This window comes from Lissotriton helveticus, chromosome 10 (genome assembly GCF_964261635.1).
Source record: "Lissotriton helveticus chromosome 10, aLisHel1.1, whole genome shotgun sequence".
Classification (NCBI taxonomy): Eukaryota; Metazoa; Chordata; class Amphibia; order Caudata; family Salamandridae; genus Lissotriton; species Lissotriton helveticus.
The window spans coordinates 42,189,442-42,216,510 of NC_136071.1; the positions used below are offsets into that span (position 1 = coordinate 42,189,442).

Below are 27,069 nucleotides of genomic sequence, written 5' to 3' on the forward strand. Positions count from 1 at the left end.
CTGCAGCGCCCCCTCTCCTGCACTGAATGCATTTCCCAGGGGCTCCCTCAGGCCTGCAGCGCCCCTTTCTTGCACTGAGTGCATTTCCCAGGGGCTCCCTCAGGCCTGCAGCGCCCCCTCTCCTGCTCTGAATGCATTTCCCAGGGGCTCCGCTCAGGCCTGCAGCGCCCCCTCTCCTGCACTGAGTGCATTTCCCAGGGGCTCCCTCAGGCCTGCAGCGCCCCCTCTCCTGCACTGAATGCATTTCCCAGGGGCTCCCTCAGGCCTGCAGCGCCCCTTTCTTGCACTGAGTGCATTTCCCAGGGGCTCCCTCAGGCCTGCAGCGCCCCCTCTCCTGCACTGAATGCATTTCCCAGGGGCTCCCCTCAGGCCTGCAGCGCCCCCTCTCCTGCACTGAGTGCATTTCCCAGGGGCTTCCTCAGGCCTGCAGCGCCCCCTCTCCTGCACTGAGTGCATTTCCCAGGGGCTCCCTCAGGCTTGCAGCGCCCCCTTTCCTGCACTGTCTGCATTTCCCAGGGGCTCCCTCAGGCCTGCAGTGCCCCCTCTCCTGCACTGAGTGCATTTCCCAGGGGCTCCCTTTAGGCCCGCAGCGCCCCCTCTCCTGCACTGAGTGCATTTCCCAGGGGCTCCCCTCAGGCCTGCAGCGCCCCCTCTCCTGCACTGAGTGCATTTCCCAGGAGCTCCCCTCAGACCTGCAGCGCCCCCTCTCCTGCACTGAATGCATTTCCCAGGGGCTCCCTCAGGCCTGCAGCGCCCCCTCTCCTGCACGGAGTGCATTTCCCAAGGGCTCCCTCAGGCCGGCAGCGCCCCCTCTCCTGCACTGAGTGCATTTCCCAGGGGCTCCCTCAGGCCTGCAGCGCCCCCTTTCCTGCACTGAGTGCATTTCCCAGGGGCTCCCTCAGGCCTGCAGCGCCCCCTCTCCTGCACTGAGTGCATTTCCCAGGGGCTCCCCTCAGGCCTGCAGCGCCCCCTCTCCTGCACTGAGTGCATTTCCCAGGGGCCCCCTCAGGCCTGCAGTGCCTCCTCTCCTGCACCGAGTGCATCTCCCAGGGGCTCCCCTTAAGCCTGCAGCGCCCCCTCTCCTGCACGGAGTGCATTTCCCAAGGGCTCCCTCAGGCCGGCAGCGCCCCCTCTCCTGCACTGAGTGCATTTCCCAGGGGCTCCCTCAGGCCTGCAGCGCCCCCTCTCCTGCACTGAGTGCATTTCCCAGGGGCTCCCCTCAGGCCTGCAGCGCCCCCTCTCCTGCACTGAGTGCATTTCCCAGGGGCTCCCTCAGGCCTGCAGCGCCCCCGTTCCTACACTGAGTGCATTTCCCAGGGGCCCCCTCAGGCCTGCAGTGCCTCCTCTCCTGCACTGAGTGCATTTCCCAGGGGCCCCCTCAGGCCTGCAGTGCCTCCTCTCCTGCACTGAGTGCATTTCCCAGGGGCTCCCCTGAGGCCTGCAGCGCCCCCTTTCCTGCACGGAGTGCATTTCCCAGGGGCTGTCTCAGGCCTGCAGCGCCCCTCTCCTGCACTGAGTGCATTTCCCAGGGGCTCCCCTGAGGCCTGCAGCGCCCCCTTTCCTGCACTGAGTGAATTTCCCAGGGGCTCCCTCAGGCCTGCAGCGCCCCCTTTCCTGCACTGAGTGCATTTCCCAGGGGCTCCCCCAGGCCTGCAGCGCCCCCTTTCCTGCACTGAGTGCATTTCCCAGGGGCTCCCCTCAGGCCTGCAGCGCCCCCTCTCCTGCACTGAGTGCATTTCCCAGGGGCTCCCCTCAGGCCTGCAGCGCCCCCTTTCCTGCACTGAGTGCATTTCCCAGGGGCCCCCTCAGGCCCGGGCTGCAGTGCCCCCTCTCCTGCACTGAGTGCATTTCCCAATGGCTGTCTCAGGCCTGCAGCGCCCCCTCTCCTGCACTGAGTGCATTTCCCAGGGGCTCCCTCAGGCCTGCAGCGCCCCCTCTTCTGCACTGAGTGCATTTCCCAGGGGCTCCCCTCAGGCCTGCAGCGCCCCCTCTCCTGCACTGAGTGCATTTCCCAGGGGCTCCCTCAGGCCTGCAGCGCCCCCTCTCCTGCACTGAGTGCATTTCTCAGGGGCCCCCTCAGGCCCCCTTCCCAGGGGCCCCCTCAGACCCCCTCTCCTGCACTGAGTGCATTTCCCAGGGGCTCCATCAGGCCTGCAGCGCCCCCTCTCCTGCACTGAGTGCATTTCCCAGGGGCTCCCTCAGGCCGGCAGCGCCCCCTCTCCTGCACTGAGTGCATTTCCCAGGGGCTCCCTCAGGCCTGCAGCGCCCCCTTTCCTGCACTGAATGCATTTCCCAGGGGCTGTCTCAGGCCTGCAGCGCCCCCTTTCCTGCACTGAGTGCATTTCCCAGGGGGTCCCCCAGGCCTGCAGCGCCCCCTCTCCTGCACTGAGTGCATTTCCCAGGGGCTCCCTCAGGCCGGCAGCGCCCCCTCTCCTGCACTGAGTGCATTTCCCAGGGGCTCCCTCAGGCCTGCAGCGCCCCCTTTCCTGCACTGAATGCATTTCCCAGGGGCTGTCTCAGGCCTGCAGCGCCCCCGTTCCTACACTGAGTGCATTTCCCAGGGGCTCCCCCAGGCCTGCAGCGCCCCCTTTCCTGCACTGAGTGCATTTCCCAGGGACTCCCTCAGGCCTGGGCCTGCAGCAGTGCGCGGGGCCCGTGCAGGCCTAGGCTCGGCTCGGGGCCAGGAGAAGACTTGGTTGGCCTCCCCGGCTCCCTCCTCCCTCCCCCTCCTGCCTCTCCCCCGCAGGGCTGGCGGGCTATAAAGAACTCCTTGTTTACCCGTCCTCGGCTCCTTCCTGCGCTCACTCACTGTGCGAGGCTGAGAGTGAGTGAAAGGAGCCGGGGACGGAGCGCTGCAGCCCCCAGGGGGAGGTGAGTACCCCCCACACACATGCCGACACTTACAGCAATCAGGGGGGGGGCATCAGAAACAGAGGGGTTTACTTGTGTGTTTACAGGCTTGTTTCAGAAAGAGGGGTCCTTGGCTCTGAGGGTCCGCGCTCCCTGCTGAGGATAAGTCGTGAGGACCTAGGGGGAGCGGAGGGCCACCCCGGCCCCCCTGACTTCGAGGGGGTCTCCCTGAGTGACCAGTGACGTCATTGTGCTTGATAACCAGAGACGCTTTAAGGCGTGGGCAGAGTGGGCTGTGGCCCAGGGCCCAAGACTGTCAGGGCCCCCCCCCTGATGGGGCCAGCTAAGTTCCCGCAGACTCTTGCCCTGGTGACTTTGGGTAATTCTTAAACAGATTGTTTTAAGTACTGTTTCCTTTTAATGTATTATTAATGTGGGTGACGTGCGAGTCTATTAGACATTTTGCAGAGAAATGTGTTTGTTTTATGCAACTTCCATAAAAAAGTTTCTTTTTTAGATCAAAGCAGGACCGCATATGAGAAATGGGAGGATGTCGGAGATTATTTGCAGTTATATCAGTGGGCTGCTTTTGTATAAAAATATTGAAAACACACGTCCCTGTCCCTGAATATTAGATGTAAATAACTTTATATAACTTTCTGTCAGTGACTTGTCTGACCAAAGAGCTGAAATCGGATTATAAATTCACAGCTGTTCCAAACAGGGGCCCCAAAAATATGGTCGGCCCTGTGCCTTGAAAATCCTTAAGATGCACCTGTTGAGAACACGGTCCCCCACATCTGGCAACTCTCCCTGACTTTGAGTGAGTCTCCCTGAGTGACCAGTGGCGTCTTTGAGCTTAAAGACACGAGCCCCCACATCTGCAAGTCTTTGAGGGGGTCTCCTTGAGTGACTAGTGACCTCTTTGTGCTTGAAGACACGAGCCCGAAGACACGAGCCCCCACATCTGGAAGTCTTGGAGTGAGTCTCCCTGAGTGACCAGTGACCTCTTTGTGCTTGAAGACACGAGCCCCCACATCTGGAAGTATCCCTGGCTTTGAGGGAGTCTCCCTGAGTGACCAGTGACCTCTTTGTGCTTGAAGACACGAGCCCCCACATCTGGAAGTCTTGGAGTGAGTCTCCCTGAGTGACCAGTGACCTCTTTGTGCTTGAAGACACGAGCCCCCACATCTGGAAGTCTTGGAGTGAGTCTCCCTGAGTGACCAGTGGCGTCTTTGTGCTTGTAGACACGAGCCCCCACATCTGGCAACCCTCCCTGACTTCGAGGGAGTCTCCCTGAGTGACAGTTGCGTCTTTGTGCTTGATGGCACGAGCCCCCACATCTGCAAGTCTTAGAGTGAGTCTCCCTGAGTGACCAATGACATCCTTGTGCTTCGTAACACGAGCCCCCACATCTGGCAACTCCTTCTGACTTCGAGGGAGTCTCCCTGAGTGACCAGTGGCCTCTCTCTGCCCGATGACTCGCCCCCTCTACCCCATATCTCGCGTCACTGCCTTCCAAATGTCACTGAGAAGATGCTTCAACGCCGCACAGGTCTCGAGGAAAGGGACCCTCATATTCGAGGCGCACCGTCGAATACTTCTCCACATACATGGGCACCCCACCCACCCCCACTGCTGTCCTCTCACTCCTAAACTTTTTCTCAGCGCTTTGAAGCGGCCTCTTGGCACCATTAGTTATTTTCTAGCCGGCGCCGTGCATCATGGGATGCTAAAAAAACACAGTAAACTGATAATTGAGCCTTCTTGCAAGGGTGGGATTCCCACCCGGTGCCCCGTGGAGGGGGTCTGAGCGGGGCCGGCTCACCCTGGCTCCAGCCCCGGCGAGGAAGGGGCGCGGGAAGCAGGGGGGGGGGGGGGGGGGCGCCTCGGAACAGAGAAAAGCAGGGTCGGATTGGGGGGCAAAACATGCCCGGGGATTAGAATAAAAGCGGCCCACATTTGTGAATATAGCACTTCTTATGAGCACGTGTGTCTGCGCGCGCTGCGGTTTGAGCGCGTGGTGACATTATACAAACACTGACACATCCGGGCTCTGCTACCCGCAAACTGCGATGGGTCCATGTGACGCTGCATGTGACGAGGTGACAGCATTCACCCCCTGCACAGTGCTGCTGGCTTCTGCCCCCACGGTCTTTATTAAGAGATGTTTACAACACCGGGACACACCGCCACAAAACCGGGCCACCGCACAGCCACAAATGTGACCCACCACACAACCTGGCCCCACATAGTCTCAGAACTAACACACCACCCCACAACACTGGCCCCCACACAGCCACACAACTGCCCCCACACAGCCACACAAACGCCCCCACACAGCCACACAACCACCCCCCACAGCCACACAACTGCCCCCCACAGCCACACAACTGCCCCCACACAGCCACACAACCGCCCCCCCACACAGCCACACAACTGCCCCCCACAGCCACACAACTGCCCCCCCCACACAGCCTCGCAACCTGCCCCCACACAGCCACACAACTGCCCCCCGCAGCCACAAAACTGGCCCATCTCTTCACAAAACGGACCCATTCCATCCGAAAACCAGCCAACACACAACCATAAGCTAGCCAGCCACCACCACACCACACCATAACATTGGTCCACCACACCACAAATCTGGCGCACCACCCCGCATAATTGGCCCTCACACCCTGAATGGTACAAAAATTGATGAGGAACCTTCACCTTTTTCAGCCTGATATCCGGAGCTCTCCATTTGTGCTTCTTTTTTTAATGTTTTTTTTATACAGAGTTTTATATAGCGTAAACTTGACCCGAAGGTATCGGGTATCGGAGCGCTTTACACGAGCACCAGTTGCGTTACATGAGGACACATTCATTTGTGTTAGGCACCGGGAGATTAAGTGATTTGCCCAGAATCACAGGATGTTGCGCGTGTGAGAAGTTGGCCTGGCATATGCGGTCCACTAGTTCTAGTGGGCACCTTGCACCAGTCCAAACAACTCTTATTGGTGATAGGTTTAAGACGACCTTTATTGAAAGCTATCCTAGTGGTAGCTATGGAGAGCAGCCTTCAGGCGAAGTCTTGAAGATTCCACCTTCCTACAGCGCGACCCTGATGAGACTCGAACCCAGTTCCCCAGATTTGAGGTAGACCGACCTAGCCGTTAGGCCAGCTCCTCTCCCCAAGCACCCACCCACCAAGTGAACACACCACACCCAGACACTGGGAGGTGACTCACATCACAGTATGCACTACACACGAGTCACATATTGCATGAGAAAATTATAGAAACACGCCATCTGGAAAAAGCAAATACTCCAGGCAATGCAAGATGAGATAACATTGGTGACACTAAAGAATCAATTAGATTTATCCATGAAAACTGTGACTGCTGCTGGGAAGGGAGGTATGGGGTGACTCTCTGAGCTCGAGCAGTGTTTTTTCCTCAGCCCAAGAGTCCTATGTCCAGAGATGGCCCTGCAGGACTCGGTAGAAGTTGAGGCGAACACAAAAGACACCTTTGTTGCCGAGGCAAGAGGGACGCTTTGGCCAAGAGACGGCCATTACTCTTCTTTGGAACAAAGCCCTCCTGCTCCTATTGGTAGTCGGCCAGGTCATGCCCTTTTTCGGTCGAGCCTGGGCAGTGCATGCGCTGCTCTGTGAAGCCTTCTGGGCCCGATTCACAGAACCAACTTAAGACAAAATCCTAAACTCACTACCATTTCGGTATTCACAGAAGGCATTTAGAAGTCCTAAAGTTAGTACTCCTAACTTCTGTGAATACCGAAATGAGTAAGTGCCGTCTGTGAATACCAAAATGGTAGTGAGTTTAGGATTTTGTCTTAAGTTAGTTCTGTGAATCGGGCCCACTGTATTCAGAATGGCCTTGAAACTCCGCCCACTCTCCAACCATATTTTTCATTGTCTTGTGTCATTGTCCACTGTAAACTGTGGCTGTTCATGGGCCATAGGCTTTGAAGTCTCACCTTAGTACCGCCTTGTCTCATTTTGTAACCTCCCATGGCGACACCCCCTGTTACGCGTGTTGTTACGCGATATACTTAATTACAGTCTTCGAGCACTATTTTCTCAAATAAGTTTGTCCTGCCTGTGTTGCAGACAGTACAAAAGGGGGTGGTGATGGACGGGGCATCTGAACCAATCAAACACTCACACCCAGTCAAAAGATCTGGGTTTGATCCATCACTGTTCTTTAGCCCACTCTGCCACCCCAGTTCAGACATGCCATATGTGTGTTGCAGGCAGGACACGCTCTCTACAAACTCTTTTTAGGTCGAGCGACCTATCTCAATGCGCATGCGCATTGAGCGGGAGCTCGATATATTGTGGCTTAAACAGAGCTTATCGAGATCAGGCGATTCCCAACGATTTCTTCCAGTGCACGTGAAAGCGCGTGCACAATGCCACCAGCCGCTTGCCTCGCATTACCACATCAAAGGCAAGGCGGCCTCGTCTCAGGCCCCTGCTGCTTCACACCCTCATGCCGCTCTCCCCGCTCCGCCCCCTCCCCTGCCCGCCGTGTCGCATTTCTCCTCGTACTCCTCGTACCGCCGGCCGTGTCTCCTTTTATGCTAACTCCCTCTGTACCTCTCCTTGCATCCTCCTCTTTACTTCGATTCCTGCCGTTTTCTCTCTTCTCCGGCTGTTTGCTTTGCTTCCTTGTTGTTGCTTGTTTTAAATAGTATATGCTCCGAAAAAGCAGAAGACATACATCGCACTTTTGCGAAAATACTTTTTTTGCCTTTGGAATTGGCCCTAAGCTGTTCAGAGGCACGTAACATCTACTATTTGACACAAACTGTACTTTCTGTAATAACCCGCGTAGACCAAACGGGACACATTATGTAAACAACAAAGTTCAGCAATACAGCTGTGAACATGTCAGCTGGATTATATGGTATTCGGGAGGAAGGTAGGAAAACCAATGCAGACAGATTACACCAGTTTCAATTCTTCCGCCTCCAGGGTCTTCCCGCGACTCCTGCGAGCTCCTTTCCTCCTAATTATAGCCGCAGCCTTGAAAAATACAATATCGCTGGTCGACCGGAGCTCACTACATATAGAACACAGGGACCCCTTTCTGGCAAGGGTGGAGAAACCAATAAGCGGCAGAGGAAAACCTCTAATTGTGTGCTCGTTATGTTCCTCACTGTTTATTTTGGGGTACGTGACTCTGAAAAATAAACACCTCGGTCTACAAAGCAGTGACTTCGTGTAGGAAAAAACAGCAATTAAGGGACGTCATTTTCGGCACGGCCCATTACATTGCAACAGAGTAAATAACATTTGGTGCACATGCAGTCGTTCCAGTACCACTCACCATACAGCAAGCGTAATTTATCTACAATTCCAATAGGACAATGGATTTTGCAGACCTGACAGATCCTTTCCAAGCAAAGTCACCCATGCTAAATTAGTGTTGAAATCCCTGGGCGCCATGTCACGCTGCTAAAATCCATGCCCCAATGTGATGTATTTAACAATGGAAGTGGAGTATTTTATTTTGCATAGTATTCAGCGTTTTTATTGCGCTTTAAACAATTAAAAGATGCTGGATAAATAATGTGATTCATTGGCTATATATATATATTTTTTTTGACATTGGTATGTACAGACCAAATTGAGCTATAAGCCTCAGACAAAATATTACAAATTCAAAGTTGTGCTAGTACCATACATAGATTTTGCTCTACGTTACAGTTCGGCAAATGTTGCTGGCATGCCTTTTATTTTTTATGGAAAATAGTTTTGTATAGTGTTTCCGATTAATCTTGGCACTAGAAATTTAGTTTTTTAGTACTTTTTTGTATTTGTCAATGTTTTCGCAGTTGCATATTTATCAGTCCGTAAATTTCCAACACCGAGGAATGATGCTTGTATTTCATTCAGCTTTCTCTAAACGCAGGGGCTAATTCACAAAGGAAACCAGCATTGGCATAGACAATAGGTCTCGCTTTTGGGACCTTATAAGTATTTAGTTATGCAGCACAATATCCTTGGTGCTACAACATCAACTGTTGCATGGCTAAACACTTATAAGGTCCCAAAGGCGAGACCTATTGGCTATGCCAATGCTTGTTTTTTTTTGCACGGGTGCTGGCATTTGCAATGCAATATGTCTCACATTAGTGAGAGTTCAAGCTATTGGCATTGTAAATGACAATGCCTTTTATTTATCTGTTGTAAAAACAACACATAGATAAAAGGCATTGTCATTTACAAAGCCAATAGCTCAAACTTTTGTAAATGCGAGACCTATTGCATTGCAAATGCTTATGAGCATCCAATCACATAATTCACTGTAAAAGTTCTAGTGTGTACTTGAAGCGCCTAGTGATCGTGCGGCTCGGCAGCTGCCTGGCGCTTTCCAGGACAGGAGGAGTGCTCAGCAGAGCTGAGAGTCTCCGCTTTCCAGAGACACCCGTCATGCGGCACACTTCCCCCGCAAGCAGGGAAGGAAGCTGTTTCCTGCACCTTCCACCGGTGCAGGGAGGCCAGGAAGGGCCTTCCTGGGTGCCGGTCCTGCAGCAGACCTCACCACGTCTGTGATATGGTTGCAGGACACCACAACTCCATTTCCTGAAGTAGGGAACTCTTCTGATGCGGGGGTGTGATGAGGAGAGCACCACAGCTGTTCTGCTGCTGCTTACGTTGACATGACCAGGGCCCAAGTCGGGGTCCCACGCGGGTGGCGACGTCCCCCCACTTATTTTACTGGGAGCTCGATATTTATAAACTGCAACTGAGTGCAAGCCACCTTTCGTGACGTCACTTCCTGTCCTGACGTCAGCTTCCCCCCACTTCTTTTTTTAGGACTTGTGCCCTGGACATGAAAACCCTGGCAATAGTGCTCGGTGGTCGGCCCTGTTGATGGGGAGGTCACGTCAGTAGCACCCAAGCGGTTAATTCAGTGCTCAGCACTCAGATGACCACTGATTTTCCCTGTGACATCTGCCTTCCCTAATCCTGCAGCACAGGGACGGCCTTTGCTAAAATAGCGCCCTGGTTGTGGGCGGCGAGAAATTTGGCACCTTTGCTGATGGTAGTGAATTAAATGGGGCAGCGGAGGGTCCCTTTTGTGTTCACTGGTCAGTACCTGGGTGAGCAGGGACTGGCCCCTGGATATACACATCCCCGGCCTCCCCCAAGCTCACCTGAATCACCATAGCTGAGCTGCCTCATGCAGATGATGGTTTTGTTGATGTGTGCCATCAGGGTTCATAGGGTGAAGGGAGGGTGTTAAAAACATCGCCCGCCGCCATATGATAATAAAGGACTAAAACCACTTTAAACTGGCAAATCAGACAAAAACGAACAAGCAGGGACCAGGACAAGGCTGTAGCAAGGTGAAAAGGGCACTGCTGTTGGTATAACCTTAATGCACACAGCTCCATGCGCCCCTCACAAAAATGGCAACCTGGGCCCAGCTCGCCCATGCTAAAGGCTGGCCTTGCTGCACCAGCTCAGTGAAGGCCTGGTGTCAGACCTTCGGTGCTTGCTCGCGCTGCCAGGGAAGGCTCGTTGGGATCACAGCTGCAGCTCAGTCCATGGCCGTCCGCCTGGGTGAAATACCCGAGAGTCTGACTCCGAGGTCTCGAAGGCTCTGCCGCCCCCGGTAGCCAGTCCTTGGGAGTCACTGGCCCTGCACACCTTCATGCACAACGTGGCAGGCACTGCGCGGTGCCTGCTAGGTCGTCCATGCAAATGCAGGGGGGTACCATAGTTACCCCATGTGCCCCACCAACATCCTGTGGGCCCGCAACCGGCCCCCAACTGAGCAATCCGCATGCCTTTCCGCAGAAAGGCTGCGTCCCGCTCCCATTGTAATATGGATGGCAGTGTCTAGCAGACACCTCCACCATATTCAAATCTTTTCCGCGCTGTCGACACATCGACAGGGCGGGAACGCGGCGGACAGTCTTCCCGTCCGCCGTGGTGCCCCGGCTAACATAATCAGGCAGGGGGTAAATTTCATGCGGGCGGAGGTTATTGTCGGGCAGATCGCCACCGCCATGCGGGCGGTAGCGATCCGCCTGACATACTAATAGGCCCCTTAAGTCTTTAATACTGCAAGTGCTGAGAACCCAATCTCACACAAATAGGACGAACTGAAAGGCAAGAGAGTTTTGATAGCAGTTTCACTTAAAGCCGAATATTCTGCAGACATTTTCAGCCAGAACGTTGACTGTAAGGGAGACAGTGTTATCAGATTTTTCAAGCACTCCCTAGCTCAGAGTTGATACACGAGAAACAATTCTTCCCTAGAAACCATTAACAAACGTTTTAGGCAGCATTATAATGGGATAATTGCCCACCAAGCAGTTATGGATCCGAAGACAAAGGTGAAAGCCCATAGAGAGGGCGCCGAACGAACACCTAATTGAGAATTCCTTAGTGGTACAATAAGTTGCTTGCCTGTAGCAGTGGGGGTTAAGGACACGTCGGGCTTATGTTTAAAAAAAATAGAACTGATAATAAATGAATGATGTTGCCTATTTTACTTCATAGCAATGTCTGACAGACTTTGTGGTGGCAGGGACATGTTAAGGATTTTGGGTGCCCTGGACCAATACTAATTTGGGGTCCCCTGTTCGGAACAGCTTTGAGATTAAATGATTCACTTTCACCTCTGCCATACTTTCTTTAGCCAGGCTACTACCGGTGCAAGGGCGCTATGGTTGAAATTCTGAAAGTGTTTACATCTAATATTCAGAGATAGTGATGTGTGTTTTCACTGTTGTAACAGAGCAGCAGCCCACAAATTTTACAGCGAATAACATCTGTGATATCCTCCAATTTCTCATATGTGATGATTCGTTTTGATCTAAAATAAACTTTTTTATGGTTGTTGCATTAAACAAAAACATTTGTCTGCAAATAGTAATAGACTCTCTCTCATCAATCACATTAAAAAGAAATGAAACAAAACGGTATTTACAAGAATCAGTTTAGGAATTATTCCAGGCCATCAGGACGAAAACAGAGCTGTCTCTATCAAGTGGCCCCTAAAAGGCTGGATTGCAGTGCATGTAAATGTGTACTTTTGTAATTTAGGAAGAAAAACTTGATGGGGCACGACATGCCCATACTTGTGTACAGGGGAGCAACTAGACCCAAACCTCGGGTGGGGGCGACCACTCCCAGCCAGGGATGGCCCTAGCACTGGTCGCACACAGTGGAATGTTCTGTTTTGGCACCCCTCCCCCATTTCCTCCTCCTCCACGAATTTCCTCACTACCACTCACCAACAATGCAACTCATCTCTCTATAGCACCTTTCTGGCAAATATTTCTTTTTTTATAGCACTACTCATTGTTTACTCAATTCAGTTCTTTGATCTGCACGGTACACGTTCTTTGTAGCAGGCACCCTCTGCGCTGTGTGGGTGGCAGGAGTATCATGTGAGTGAGGGGTGAGCCATGCAACAGTGTGAGACTAGGGTAAGAGAAGTGACTGCAGGGTGAGTGAGGTGACCATATGAATTTGTGTGCGGATGTAAGTGCAGAATGGGACAAATTATTGCTTGGTTAGTGATGGTCTTATTTGAGTGAGATTGCAGATTGAGCAGAAAGGAGGACAGGTGAGTGAAGTGTCACATGAGTGCAGGGTGAGTAGTGTGCTTGTGTGACTGCAGGGTGAACAGCGCAAGTGCATTGTGAGTGCAGAGTGATCACTGTGAGTACAGGGTAAGCGGGTGAATGGTGATAATGCATCGCGATCAGTGTGAGGGCATTGCGATCGATGTGAGTGCAGGGTGAGCATGAAAGTGAAGGGCGAGAATGAGTGAGTTGTCTGAATGCAGGGTGCATTCCCAAACACTTGCAGTAACTCAGCGTGCTATCAACAGCAGCATAGGGTTTCAGATATGTTAAACTATTGCTATTGTGGCATTAACCAGGGATCAGGGTGGAGGACATAAATGTGCTGATCTTACAACAAACTTCCAGTTTGATTATTAGGGTTGCCAGCTCATTATTTTGATGTCACAGGCAGTACAAAAATAAAACATAAACAGTCACCTAAAGCTGCATTGACAGCACTTGTGTGTGCATACCTTGAACAGCAAATATAAATAGAAGCACTGTTAATTGTGTTCTAGGGCTGCCTGAATGATCCATGGCTGATAATAAAATGGAACAAAGACATTACAAATGTATACATTCTTCTTTATACGGAACAAAAGGGGGTGGTGATGGACGGAGCATCTGAATCAATCAAACACTCACACCCAGTCAAAAGATCTGGGTTTAATCCATCACCGTTCTTTAGCCCACTCTGCCACCCCAGTTCAGACATGGCTATATGCAAATCAGTCTGACCCTGTGCCTCATGGGAACAGTCCAGCCCGAACTGCCAAGCCATGTCTTCCCTGGACCGGAAACAAGCTTCTGAGAACCGGTTTCTGGCATTCCAGCCGTCTTCAGCCCGGCTTGCTTGAATCCAGTGGCAAAGTGAGCAAGAGACTCACGTCTGAGCATACCCTGCCACACCCATGGCGGCCAAAAGCGGTACAAAAGGGGGTGGTGATGGACGGAGCATCTGAATCAATCAAACACTCACACCCAGTCAAAAGATCTGGGTTTAATCCATCACCGTTCTTTAGCCCACTCTGCCACCCCAGTTCAGACATGGCTATATGCAAATCAGTCTGACCCTGTGCCTCATGGGAACAGTCCAGCCCGAACTGCCAAGCCATGTCTTCCCTGGACCGGAAACAAGCTTCCGAGGACCGGTTTCTGGCATTCCAGCCGTCTTCAGCCCAGCTTGCTTGAATCCAGTGGCAAAGTGAGCAAGGGACTCACGTCTGAGCATACCCTGCCACACCCATGGCGGCCAAAAGCGGTACAAAAGGGGGTGGTGATGGACGGAGCATCTGAATCAATCAAACACTCACACCCAGTCAAAAGATCTGGGTTTATTCCATCACCGTCCTTTAGCCCACTCTGCCACCCCAGTTCAGACATGGCTATATGCAAATCAGTCTGACCCTGTGTCTCATGGGAACAGTCCCGCCCGAACTGCCAAGCCATGTCTTCCCTGGACCGGAAACAAGCTTCCGAGGACTGGTTTCTGGCATTCCAGCCATCTTCAGCCCGGCTTGCTTGAATCCATTGGCAAAGTGAGCAAGGGACTCACGTCTGAGCATACCCTGCCACACCCATGGCGGCCAAAAGCGGTACAAAAGGGGGTGGTGATGGACGGAGCATCTGAATCAATCAAACACTCACACCCAGTCAAAAAATCTGGGTTTAATCCATCACCGTTCTTTAGCCCACTCTGCCACCGCAGTTCAGACATGGCTTTCCAGCCGTCTTCAGGTGCTCCGTCCATCACCACCCCTTTCTGTACCGCTTTTGGCCACCATAAGTGTGGCAGGGTATGCTCAGACGTGAGTCCCTTGCTCTCTTTGCCACTGGATTCAAGCAAGCTGGGCTGAAGACGGCTGGAATGCCAGAAACCGGTCCTCGGAAGCTTGATTCCGGTCCAGGAAAGACATGGCTTGGCAGTTCGGGCTGGACTGTTCCCATGAGGAACAGGGTCAGACTGATTTGCATATAGCCATGTCTGAACTGGGGTGGCAGAGTGGGCTAAAGAACGGTGATGGATTAAACCCAGATCTTTTGACTGGGTGTGAGTGTTTGATTGATTCAGATGCTCCGTCCATCACCACCCCCTTCTGTACTACATTCTTCTTTATAAGCATATTTAGTGTCAAGACAATGAATTTGCAGGATGTGTAAACGTGTTGTTTAAACAGCCTGCAAATTCATTGTCTTCAAGATGCCAAAAGATAAATGACAGCCAGCCATGTGTTATGGCTGGCTGGCATATTTCTTTTGGCAACTTGAAGCCCTGTGTAAATTTAAAAGAAACGTTGTCTCCTTTTGCTAAGAGCTAACCCTCCCAGGACAGGGTTAAACTTGTAGAGTTGAAATGCTTCAGCTGCAGTGGGAGGCAGGATGTCTCCTCTGCTAAAAGTGAAGAAACAGATGAGTAATTTCAGCTGCAGTGGGAGGCAAGGACTCTCCTCTGCTATGAACTGAACATGAAGGAACAGGACTGTCTGTTTCCTTGCTTTTGTTTTTAGCAGGAGACTCCCGTCTCCCACTGCAGCTGAAGCATTTCAGCTCTAAGAATTAACCCCCTCTTGGGACAGTTAACTCAGCTCTTTACATCATGTCGTGCTTTATCTTTTTCCCCTCCCCCCCCCTCCAACCCCCTGTTAGCTCTTCAATAAAAAGATTCCCATTTGAAATGGGTGAAGACTTGCAACTCGGGACAGTAAAACACCACAAAGGGAAGATCTTAGTGTGGAGTGCGCGCCCCCCCCTGAGATGGCGTCGCGCCCCCCACAGATTGAAGAACTCAGCATTAGAAGCTCACCTGTCCCTGGCCGGGACCAGCAGGGGTCCCTTAAAACCCTGGCGGTCTTGTGCAGAGCTAAGCAGTTTACCTATGCCACTTTCCTCTCACCCCCTCTACTCTCCTAATCCCGGATCCCTCTATCACTTTACAGGTCATTTCTATCACCCCTTTTACAATTTCTGAACTCTCCCCATTCAACCTCACTTCACCTTTAACTACCTTCTGCCATTCTGTCTTTTCACTGCCCTCATCTCTATCAGTCTCTCGCGTGTATCTCATGGCCTCTCTGGCCCCATCACCTCCCATGCCCCTCAGCACTTCTCATTCACTTCAAGTCTCTCCATTCAAATTTTTGTCTCTTTGTATCTTACACCTATTCAGTCCCCCCGTTCATCTTCCAAACCTTTGTTCTTCCACACCTTCTTGAACCAACGTCCCTTTCCCCTGTTACCTCAGCACCAGTGCCTAATTTGAGCAGGTGGTTTCCGGTTCGCGGCACTGGCATTTAATTGTGCACACTGGCACTATGAGAGTCTGCCACATGGTGGCTCTTTCTAATCTGTGTAATTTAGAGATGAGCAGTACAGCTGTTTATTAATTCAATATACATTTTATTTATTTATTTATTTATTTTTTGCAGAGTTTTATATAGTGCAAACTAGACCCGAACCGAATCAGGTATCAGAGCGCTTTACATATTTTCCAGTTACGTTACATGAGGACACACTTTCATTTTAGGCACGGGTAGAGAAAAAGTGATTTGCCCAGAATCACAGGAGGTTTTGGTGTCGTTACCGAGACTCGAACCCAGATCCCCAGGTCTGAGGTCGAACGCCCTAGCCGTTAGGCCAACAACTCCTGACAATGCCATTCTTATCCCGTTTGTTGCTTCGAACGTTCTGCGCCAGTGCTGAACGTTCGAAGAAATGGGTGCGGCCGCGTCGGCCAACGCACGTGCGCAGCACTACCAAGGTAGTGCCCGCGACGACTGTTGGCCGACAGCAGCACTCAAGGGGTTAAAGCTTTGGAGGCTTGAAATAGTCTGAATAGTCACACTTGTACAAGTGTTATGGTTCGTAGTTGCATAGGTATTGTCATTAGCCGTGCAGGCAAGGCTATGGGTGGGTGGTTAAAGTTGCAGTGGCCTACTGGTGAGGTCCCTGACACATGTTTTATTACAAATTAATCACTGCTCAGCACCCACCCCAGTACTCCCTCTCTTCCCCTATCACTGCTGTCCCGCACCCAGTCCTATGATTAGGGTTGCCAGCTCCTTATTTTGATGTCCCGGATGGTACAAAAATACGCAGTCACCTACAGCTGTATTTTCAGCACTAATCTGTGCATACTTAGAACAACAAATATAGATAGAAAGAACTTTTAATTGTGTTCTAGGGCTGCCTCAATGATCCATGACTGATCATCAAAGGGAACAAAGACAGAAAAGTCACATAACAAATGAATACATATTTTTTTTTATTTATGTCTGTTTAGTGTCAAAATGACGTCTTTGCAGGCTCTTTTAAACAACACAGGGCTGGCATTTTCATTCCTTTTCATGAAATGCATTCTCACACTACTCCACTAACTGTAAAATGTAAGGAAGAGGCAGAGAGGGGACCCTGGGGGTAGTGGAACTAGAAAAACCGAAGCCTCTGTAATCAGTTTACAAAAGTATGCAAATATGATAATGGTCTTTAATGACCTGTGAAAAACTCAGGCATGCTGGAGATAAGACTCCAGACACTGCCCAGCCCAGCATCCATTAGCTTCAGCTGCACTGCAGCAGCCCGGGCTGAGACACAGAACGGAGGAGGAGGGGGCTGAAGCCCTTGTAGTCCTATGGGCCTGGGCAGAAGTGTGACTAGGAATGCGCGACCCCCCTTTCTATCAATCTACGGCACCCCTGGGGGTCGCGCCCCACAGTTTGAATACCCCTGATGTAATGTAATTTCCTGCAATGTCATTGGTGGGCCTTTCGTTCTGTCATATTATGGTATGTGAAGTTGGGGAAGAGCCACAACCTGTGACAGGTTGTTTGCAGGGCGTACCCTGTAGTGCGCTAAAGTGTGGAAGAGTCGTACCCTGTTGTGAGAAGCTGCATGTGGGTGTACCCTGTGAGTGCGATGTGGAGAGAAGAGAAGTAACGTGTCAGGAAATGTTACAAGTGGGCGTTCCCCGTGAAGTGAAAATGTGGGGGAAGTGTAGTACCCGGTGGATATGTGAGTGATAGCCACAAGTATCACCGGAGAGTTATGGCTGATAAGCCACAAGTATCACCTCAGAGTTGTGGCTGATAAGCCACAAGTATCACCGGAGTGTTGTGAGTGATAGCCACAAGTATCACAGAGTGTTGTGAGTGATAGCCACAAGTATCACGGAGAGTTGTGGCTGATAGCCACAAGTATCACCGGAGAGTTGTGGCTGATAGCCACAAGTATCACCGGAGAGTTGTGGCTGATAAGCCATAAGTATCACGGAGTGTTGTGAGTGATAGCCACAAGTATCACAGAGTGTTGTGAGTGATAGCCACAAGTATCACCGGAGAGTTGTGGCTGATAGCCACAAGTATCACCGGAGTGTTGTGAGTGATAGCCACAAGTATCACGGAGTGTTGTGAGTGATAGCCACAAGTATCACAGAGTGTTGTGAGTGATAGCCACAAGTATCACAGGAGTGTTGTGAGTGATAGCCACAAGTATCACTGGAGTGTTGTGAGTGATAGCCACAAGTATCACGGAGTGTTGCGAGTGATAGCCACAAGTATCACAGAGTGTTGTGAGTGATAGCCACAAGTATCACAGGAGTGTTGTGAGTGATAGCCACAAGTATCACTGGAGTGTTGTGAGTGATAGCCACAAGTATCACTGGAGTGTTGTGAGTGATAGCCACAAGTATCACTGGAGTGTTGTGAGTGATAGCCACAAGTATCACAGGAGTGTTGTGAGTGATAGCCACAAGTATCACTGGAGTGTTGAGAGTGATAGCCACAAGTATCACAGGAGTGTTGTGAGTGATAGCCACAAGTATCACAGGAGTGTTGTGAGTGATAGCCACAAGTATCACAGGAGTGTTGTGAGTGATAGCCACAAGTATCACTGGAGTGTTGTGGGTGATAGCCACAAGTATCACAGGAGTGTTGTGAGTGATAGCCACAAGTATCACAGGAGTGTTGTGAGTGATAGCCACAAGTATCACTGGAGTGTTGTGAGTGATAGCCACAAGTATCACAGGAGTGTTGTGAGTGATAGCCACAAGTATCACAGGAGTGTTGTGAGTGATAGCCACAAGTATCACAGGAGTGTTGTGAGTGATAGCCATAAGTTTCACCTGAGTCATCCTGCTGTACAAATGGGAAGATTTGTCCAGAATGTGGTATAGGAAGCAGAATATGTTTGGGAGTGTTTTGTGGTCTGTTTTATTCGTTGACTGTAATCGAGTCGATCAGTTTTTTGTTTGAATGGTGGTGTTTGAATCTAGTGCAGCACAATTAAATCGGTCTCTCCTGCTGACCCCCTCAAGCCCGATCAATTCAGGAAAATTCTGCCTGTGCACTTGGCACCTTTGGGCCAGGTGATCAATAGGTCGCTTGCCAGGGTGGTTGTTCCCAGGGCATGGAAACAGGCCAAGGTGGTACCTCTGCTTAAAAAACCCACCCTAGATTAATCTAAGCCAGAAAACTTCCGTCCTATTTCCCTCCTGCCATGGGTGTCTGAGATAACTGAGGCCTATATTAACTCCTTACTAACAGATTTCCTGAACACCAATAACATCTTAGACCCCTTCCAGAATGGTTTCCGTCCGGGCACAGCACGGACTCAGCGCTCCTGGCCGTGACTGAACATCTCCAAACTGCACTAGATGCCAGGCACACTTTGGTACTGATATTATTCGACCTTAGTGCGGCGTTCCATACAGTTTCCCATTCCATCTTGCTGCAACGTCTGGGGGAGGAAGGCATAGCGGACTCCGCTTTGGAGTGGCTCTCCTCGTTTCTTGCAGGGAGGACGTTTCAGGTGTCTGCCCTCCCTTTCACCTCCGGTGTTCACAACATCAAACAAGGGGTGCCATAGGGCTCCTCTCTGAGGCCACTGCTGTTTAACCTGTACGTCCAACCCCTGGCAGCCAAGAGTAGAGGTCAGACTATGGTCTCCTACGCAGACGACACACAGTTGGTAGTGGCACTCTTGGATGACCCCACGCGGGGCGCTCCCAAGTTTCGCAGCGATCTTGTGGCCGCTGCCGGGTGGATGACTGCCAACTGTCTCCAGCTTAATTCTAACAAGTCGGAGGTATTGTTGGTACGGAACGACCCCGGGCTCTGAAGCGAGCACTGGTGGCCCGAAACCCTTGGTAATGCCCCCCCCCAGCAGGTGGTAAAGAAGCTAGGGGTGTGGGTGGACTTGGCCCTTAGCTTCCAAGCCCAAACAAAGAAGGTGGCTGGGACATGCTTTGGGCTGCTGCGAGGGCTCAGACCCTTACTGGGTTTTTTCGACTCACCAACACGGCAAGTCATCCTCCAGGCCCTGATTTTGTCGAGACTGAATTATGCCAATTCACTGTATCTATGGTCAAACAAGGCAGAAATTCTTAGACTCCAGAGGGTCCAAAATGCGGCTGCCAGAACCCTCCTTGGTCTCCGTAGAGCCTGTCCTGTGTCAGATGCCATTTGCCGACTTCATTGGTTGCCGATCCAGGCGGATTGAGTTTAAGGCTCTCTGCTTGGCCTTCAAGATTTTGAATATGTACCTACACGGCAACTCCGTTCCTTGGGGCAAAACTTGGTGGTTTGGTAGTGGTCCCCCGGGTAAGGAAGGTACCCGCGGGGGGGGGGGGGGGCGGGGGGGGGTGCTTGTTTCGTGTTATGGCGGCAAAACTCTGAAACTTGCTACCGGCACAGATCCGCAGTATGAACAACTACCTAGCTTTCCACAAATCAGTCAAAACACACCTCTTTCCGCTGTTGTAGACCTTTCTGCCTCACCCCTGTTTGGTTCTTACTGCTGTTTGCGCCGGGACGCCTGTTTGCTGGGGCAACTGCTGCGCTCTATAAAATGTTATAACATAACATAGTGTGTTACAGGTGAGTACTTCTTTACTTGCTGACAGTCTGGTTTCAATGTTTGCAGTGCAGGAGTGCTTTAGTGTTAGATTGTTGTGTTGTGCCAATAAAGTTTTGGTATACTGGAGACGGTCACATTGTGTTTAGAAGAAGTTCCGACTTTGCCTGGGGCAGTTTCCAGAATGCTTGGTCCTTAATGGGGGCATATCATGTGTTTTCTTCTGCTTGGCACGCGGTCATGTTGGTTTAGCCAGTTATTGTGACTGGGGGTGGGGCGTGTTGGAGTGCTGAACTACAGTTTTGTGGTGGGATGTGTGCGTGGAAGATGGAGAAGGTGTGAGAGTTGTGCTGTGTAGTATAGTAAAATGAGGTGGATGTCTGGGGATATTGTGTGTGAGTGTAGTTGTGTTGACGGGTTTTGTATTGGAGTCTGGTCAAGGGAATTCTGAGTTGAGATGATGTATGGTTCAACTTTCCATTTTTCTTAGTTTTGTGCTTTGAATGTGTAGACTTAGTAAAGTTGAGGGAGCCCTTTGTCAAGCGAAGCCTCCTGGTTCGGCACCCTGGTTGTTACGTGACCGGGCGTCTGAGACTACATGTCCTGCAGGCATGCATTTCGTATGTGTCACTGTGTGTGTGCAGACAGGTGGTGGTAGAGCCTCATGTCTGAGGAGGTCACATCCCTTGCATGTCTTGGACAGTTGTGCAACAATAGTCCCAACCTAGTTATTGTCTTATTTTTTCACTTGACGTGTAGTGTGGAGAGCCTTGTGTATTGACCCTTTGCAGAGCATCTGTGGCTGCTGTTTGTTATCTTTGTCTGCGTGGGTATTGGAGAGTCTAACAGGTTGTTGTTGGGTGAGTGTGTAAGCTAGGCATGTTGGAGATTGGATGACAGTGGGTGATGTGATTGTTCCCCTACTTTATATGTAGGGGGATGGCTGTTGGTTGGTTCCTTCTTTGTAAGAAGTGAGCAACATGGCATAGAGATCTGTGCAATTTCTAACATCACGGACCTGGGTATATTCTCGAATGTCGCAATAAGTTGCGCTTCCGATTGTCACGACTGGAGTGGATTCTGACTCCATCGGACTAGGAGGGACGTCGGTTGCTAAACGCTACTGCCTTCTGACTCCTTAAATGTATCCCTTGCAGAGATCTCTATGGATGTACGCCTTTTAGAAATTGACGTGTTTATTCCGGCGGGCATGATATCCTAACTGCACCCTTAAATCTACTTGTCGGGAACCGTTCGCTTACGTGAACACATTGTATCCCTCTCGATACTTGTGAGAAAGTTACCATATGCAACTGAAACCTTTTGGATTTTTCATACTGACATTTTATAGGGACACTTACGTATTCCGGCCGAAATTTGATGTCCAACTCACTACATCTGAACGGACCCTCACCTTGTTTGTGAAAGTGGGACCTGTCTGGCACAGAAGTCTCTTGCCCTGACGAAGTTCCTATATAAGGAACGAAACGCGTTGGCTGTTGTCCTGTTGTTTTAACCCAAAGAAGAATAAAGAGATTTGAGTAGAACATATTGGCTGTTGTGACTCCATCCCTGATGCTGCCTCCACACTTTTTTCATATCTATAATTATGTTTCAAGTACTTTTTCTTAAGTCCCGGAAGAAATATAATTTGTATAAGAACTTTGACAAGAAAGGACATTGTAATAGATCCCAGGCCTGATATTGTGCTATAGGATTTTACATTAGCTGGTAACTTGGCCAGTTGCAGGGACGCCAAGAGAACATTCTTTATCTCAAAACTACACAAATGGATTAGGGCTGAGGAATAAATGAATGCATTGTCCCCGTGATTGATCTCTTGCTACACCTGAGGTATTCTTTGCCGCTGATTACATACTGTATCATCTTTTTAAACATTTTTATTGAGATTCCGGATTTAGCGAACAGCGCAATTGTGCAGTACAAAAACTTTTCAGCAGCACACCAAAGTGATCACAGCTTTGGTAAACTTTCAAATTGTTTTTTTTTCAATTTTTAAAATATCTATCATCAGGCGCAGGTTATTAAATGAACAGTAAATACTGTGGCTGCCTGTGTCATGTTTGTATATCATCACATGATTGTTTACTGTGGAGATCACCTGGGGCATAGCGAATACTTAGCCTACTTAATCATCAACATCTGACATTATTTGCTTCACAGTGACGTGTACTTTCTATGCCAGATATGGATTCCGACAAAACCTCTTATAACCGGCCCGGACTGGCCGTTGCGGGCACCGGGAAATCCCCCGGTCAGCCGCAAGGGTGGGGGCCGGTTTTGGGCCCATGGGGGCCGTTTGCAAAACAGGCCCTGTAACAAAATCGGCTGAAAAGCAGCCCTGGCAAAGCGCTCGGTCGCACCCGGGGGGGTGTCGGGGGACTGAGTTTGGGAGGCCGGCCGAGCACGTTGCCAGGGCCAGTTTTGGTTCCCAGTCCGGCCCTGCTTATAACACGTTTGCCCATCTCACAGCTTTGCGTATACCTGGTGCAAAATGCCCCATCTCACCTGGGCTTCTGCAAAGTGGTTGGAACTAGATCGCAGAATGCAAGGTTAAGGCAACTGGAGTAACACTCAGTCTTAAGTTTGCAATCCTGCTCCTCAAAAGGCCACGATTTGCCGGGGAATGTGCTGCCTGTAAAATACCTCGCAGAACGTAATCTATTTTAAAGGAAAAAGCTTCAAATTCCACCTTCTCTGAAATATCTAAGTACCCACAACTTCAAACCAAAAGGAGAAATAATTAATTCAGTTGACAGAGTTGCAAGACCGTTTTTCATTGGTTCATTCGGCAACACGTCAGTCACGTTACAGCTAAAAAAAAATATGAATTTCTGTTTTTGCAAAAGTATTTTCTGATTAGACTAAACATTTCTGCGAATGCTAGGAAGCAACATTTGAAAAAATGTGCAAGTGTTCCTAAGTACCTCAACAAAAGAGGAGGGGGGTGGGCGCACACTGCCTGACACTCCAGCACTCCGTTTGCCCCGATGCATCATAATAAATGCAGTGCATGATAACACTGTCTAGAGATTAACAGCACTACCCTGCACCAACTTTGGTGAAACACTCTGCAAACTTTCAAGTAAGCATTCAAATTGAACTGCATTTACCAGGATGCAAAGGGGCGAACTGTGCTGGGAGGTGAAGCAGTGTGCTCCCATCCCCCTTCTACCTCAACAAAAGAGCAGCCCTTGTGGGTGTCATGCGGAGCATTGCTCATTTTGCTGCACGGTGTGTATGTGCGGTTCAAATTAGAACCAGGTTGCCTGAACCTTAGAAGTGTACCCTTGCCGCAGAGGGGGGGCATGACAAAAGTTTTCTGCATTGCTTAGAATTTGAATAAAGTGACACGAGGGGAGAGTAGATCTCTGGTAAGAAAAATGGTAATCTAAAGAGAGGAAATCAGAAATATTTGAGAAACATGGAAAACTGCTAAAAAGAGTCAGGAAGGAGGGGAGAAGGAGGGAATGGAGGCGTGACGCCGATGAATGAGGGAGTGAGCAGTATGGTACACTAGGCTGTGGGTGAGGAGAAAGGAGTGAACTACGAGGTAAGTGATGAGGAGAAAGGAGCGATACACGAGGCAGGTGGTGGGGAGAAATAATATTAATACTGTCATTTGTAGAGCGCGAACAGCTACCTCCTAGGAGGTGTCCCGGTGCTGTAGCGACTGGTGGTGTGCATGGCAGCCTACGGTAAACAGAGTACAAGGAATTTATACTGGTTGAACAGCCAAGTCTTGGCTGCTTTCCGGAAAATGGTTTCAGAAGGAATTTGTCGCATCTCCCCTGCCTAAAAAACATATGCACGTCTGCTTGCGTGATGCAAATGATGCTCATGCACAGCGCTCCAATGCCGAGTTGGCGCTGTATAAACCTGCAAGCGCGGGAAGCCGGAGGACGCCTCACAGACTCGTGCGAAGAGGGGAGGCGCGCGTGCTATGCCGGCTGCCATCAGAGCACGTCTCGCACGCAAGTAGCATCTCCCCCTGCCTAAAAAACTTACGAATGCGCTCCAATGCCGAGTTGGCGCTGTATAAACCTGCAAGTGCGCGAAGCCGGAGGGTGCCTCACAGACTTGTGCGAAGAGGGGAGGTGCATGAGCTATGCTGGCTGCCGCCAGAGTACGTCAGGGAGGAATGCGGCCCGGGAGTGAAGTCAGCGCCGGTCACACCTCACGCGCAAGTGGGCAATGAATGCCCCGAGAAAACAATGAAGGGACGTCAGACAGGGAGCACGCGTGCAGTCTGCTCTGGGATGAATGCCCGGTGAAAGCAATCAAGGGATGTCAGAGAGGGAATGCGCGCGCAGTCTGCTCTTTTTCAAAGCACATACTCGTGCTTGTGGCGTGCCCCCTGCTCGCTCCCGCAAGGTGGATGCCGCCACAGGCACGAGTATGTTCTTCAAAAAAGAGCAGAACAATGGCTAAAGGACCTCCTATGCAGCGCATGCGCGCTGCTTAGGAGAGCCCTTAAAAATTAATAAAAGTACAAATGTATTTTTAGCCTCAAAAATCACATATTAGCATAGTATTTCCTGGCACTGTAGGGAGCTACTTTGTGTGTGACGGTGCTCCTTGTGAAATGGCAGATTGCCACCAGTCACGGTGAAGTCAGCCAGTGGCTGACCAATAGGTGCTGAATGCTGCAGGGGGCGGGCGAAAAATGTGAATGACACAACAGCAGACCAATAGATAAAGTGGGCTGGGTGAAACTCTATAACTAAATGTATTATGTACAGAATGTTAGCAAAAACAAAAGGTCTTGGCAAACACATGGCTTAACAAAAAACACCACCAGTAACAGGTCATTTTCAACCATGTGTGCTTTCAACGGTGATAACCTTACATGCCCTCAGAGGTGCGGTGCCGCCCTGTGTCACGCGGTATCTAAGCTCTTCACATGCACTCCCAGGCCCCCACTATTAGCAGTTATCAGGAGCACTACACAGCTGCATAGGGTGGAGGCGAAGAAAAAAGCCACGTATCTGGCTGAAACAATGAAGAGAGGGCCTGACCAGGAAGATGGCCACGTGGGGACCAAAACACTGCTCAGGAGAGGAAGTCTTTGATGCTTTGCAAGAAGTAAAGGTTGCCCGTCTCTCGTCATTGAGTGAGTAGCCTTCACACTGCAAGGTGTGAACAATGTTACAGGATTTATGTGCTTAGAAGCGAGTCTTCTTGGAGGAGTCCAGCATAGTGGAGAAGCGTGGCTCAGTGGTTAGAGGCGGCAGACCCGGAAGCTGAGATCGGCCGTGGACCAGGGTTCGATTCCCCGCCTCGGCGGGTCTCGGGCTCAAAATTCCACAGACTCGACAATTCTCGCTCCGGTGCCTACTCGACTCACGGGGTCACACTCTGCGACTCTGGGCAATAGCTTGCTTAATCTCCACTACGGCCCCTCGCGGCGGGATGCCTGGCTTTCACCTTGTGGATACCCTGCCGGGGTATCTCACAGGGGAATACCAGGACGGGTTCCCTAAGCAAGCGCCTTGAGACCCCTGGGTGATTCGTGCGCTATATAAATCGAAATACATTTACATTTACATTTACATTGTTCCCAGTGAAGTTGGTCCAGAAGTTGTGCAGGTCGTTTGTTGCTCACCGAAAATATCCTCGGCTTCTCTGGGTGTTGAGCGCAAAGGGAGAAACCGAGGCAAGAGACAGCAACTTGATCTCTGATACGAAAGGACTTAACAACTTACTCTGCTAAGACAACCAACCATCGCTGGAATTTAATGGTGGATCCTTCTCTTGCGGCTGGCCAAGTTGCGGAATGTCCTGAATTACGGACTATGGATCTGGATCCAGGGGCTGCCTTAAGCATGTGCAAGCTGTGCACCTACACAGGGCCACCAAACCCCAGGGGCCACCACACCATTATATATCCTTAATATAATAATCCTCTGAGGATGGATACATATTTGCATGGCGGCCCCTGGCAGGGATTTGGCGGCCTCCGGCTCTGTTCCACTTCCAAACACCCTGACCCCCCTCCTCTTCACTGGCCTCTGCGCTCCGCCCCGCCCGGACCCCCTCTTCTGGGGCCCCCTACCTACGCTCCCTGCCCAGGGCCGCCATGAGCCTAGAGCCGCCCCAGCTGGATCATGTTAATTAACTTGACTTGGTATTCAAATTTGCAGTGGTTTTTAAGAACCTTTGGAGCGATACGATGTCGTGTGATAAGGAATCATAACGAATAGATCTACATTGCATTCCAGTGATGATTTGTCGTCGTTGGGACTGCAGATATTGTTAAAAACCTACGCCTCTTAACAGAGTCGGTTGTCAAATCCTTTCGTATCAGAAGTTTAAAACCATTATATAGACAAAGATGATTCTTTAGCTCTGAAGAAGCGGTGTTGTTACTGCGAAACGTGTTGGCTGTTCATGTGCTGTTTGTCTTGGAATAATGGACCTCTGTCTTAATAGTGCCCGAAGAGTCAAATGGAATTTGGAATTGTGGATATAAACAGAGTCTGTTCATGGGCTGTTTCTCTATGAAAAATGGAAAGTGTCTCTGTAGTAATAATGATGTATTTTATGAATGGTATAATCGAGATATGACGGAACACCCATCCAATGTGTTTTTGTACAAGTGTACAAAGTTTCTTATCTTTCAAGTAACTGATGACTAAGTGTATTTACTTGTTATATGAATTGAATTGTTGGTTTTGTAAAGTAGAACATTACTCCTCACGCTCTAGTAACAAATGTCTGCCAAGCACGTGGATACCCCCCCGTGCATCTGTATTA

General features: G+C 50.5%; 1 protein-coding gene across 1 annotated transcript in view; it reads left to right on the top strand.

Annotated features, from left to right (window-relative positions):
• Nucleotides 1-2,786: 2,786 nt before the first annotated feature.
• Nucleotides 2,787-27,069, top strand: part of LOC144785865 (catechol O-methyltransferase-like) — a 109,991-nt gene continuing 85,708 nt past the window's right edge. Inside the window, exon 1 of the mRNA XM_078664718.1 lies at nt 2,787-2,871. The gene's annotated coding sequence lies outside the window, so the exon portion shown is untranslated. The remainder of the gene's footprint in view (nt 2,872-27,069) is intronic.